This window comes from Olea europaea, chromosome 2 (assembly GCF_002742605.1).
Source record: "Olea europaea var. sylvestris chromosome 2, O_europaea_v1, whole genome shotgun sequence".
Classification (NCBI taxonomy): domain Eukaryota; kingdom Viridiplantae; phylum Streptophyta; class Magnoliopsida; order Lamiales; family Oleaceae; genus Olea; species Olea europaea.
The window spans coordinates 4,710,611-4,712,059 of NC_036238.1; positions in this window are offsets into that span (position 1 = coordinate 4,710,611).

Here is a 1,449-nt window from a genome sequence, read left to right on the forward strand (position 1 = left end):
GCCTTCGAGACATGTTTGCCCGTTGGTCTGGCCCTTATGTTTTCAAAAGAAATATGGAGGGGCTTGTTATGCAAATAGCAAGAGTTAAAAAAAAAAAAAAAGCTCAAAAATTTGAGAAACCTATAATATTTAGGGAAAAACAAGTGATAAAAATTATTGAATAAATCAATTTATATCACCATAGCCAGCAATATTTTTTAAAATATATAAAAATTATTTATGTCAAATATTTTATAGGATCTAGAGTGCTAGAGTTTATTCATTTCCAATTAGTCAATTTTCATGGATTTTCTTCATATTTTAAATTAATATTATCCATAATTAATAGAGATCATATCAATTTAAATAGCGGTGAGGCCTTAATTCATTGTCCAATGAAGTTGTGATGCACTTTAATGCATTGGACAATAAATCAAGGTTCATTGCCATATATGCTGATGACGATCTCTAATGGATAGCATTATTAACAAAAGGTGCTAATCCGTGATATTACTTTGATGGCATGTTCGATGTAAAGTATGAAGGATAGTATAATAAATAAAATTTTAAATTCACCACGTAATCCCCGTAATGACCATAATTACTAATAAGATACTAGTCATTATGTTAAATGAAAGCATACATGTTGGAACCCGAAACATGGTGAACTATGCATAAGAGGGACGAAGCAATAGTGAACTCTAGCGGAGGCATGCAACTATACTGACGTGCACATCGTTAGTCTAACTTGGATATTGGAGTGAAGGACCAACTAAACCACCTAGTGGCTGGTTTATATATTGATTCTAATGTTTTGATTTTTAAGTTAATATTGACATTCTTTATCAAATATTAATAGTTGTATAATTTTCCTGGAAACTACTCACAGGTGAGGAATGCAGTAGACCATGTAAACATGGGTACAGATGCTCTCCATACTGCTAAAAGCTTGCAGAAAAAATCAAGAAAATGCATGATGATTTCCATTATATTGCTTTTGGTTATTGCAATCATAATTGTACTGTCTGTTCTTAAGCCATGGAGCAAATAATTATCAACAGAAATCCTTTAGACGATGTTTTTCAACATATCATCACGGTAGACAAGTTTCTCAGATTTGAAACTCATTCTCATTCATTTGTAAGTTTGTTTATGTTTGATGAAAAAATAAATCGGGCTTGAGACGAGGTGCTTCAACACTTATATTGTTGCTGTAAACATGAACCAACAAAATGGAATTTTGATACTAGTATTTTCTTGATAACAGCTTCACATAGCAAGAAACAAGAATAGTAGAACTCGGGCCAAAACATGCTCCAGAATTTCCCAATCAATAATGGTATTATTCTACACCATGGAACAAATTTATTTTACTTAATTTCACCAATTGAAACCAAAGAAACTTCTCAAGCTTCATGTTTCTTACATTCTGGCATTGAAACTAAAGAAACTTCTCAAGCTTCATGTTTC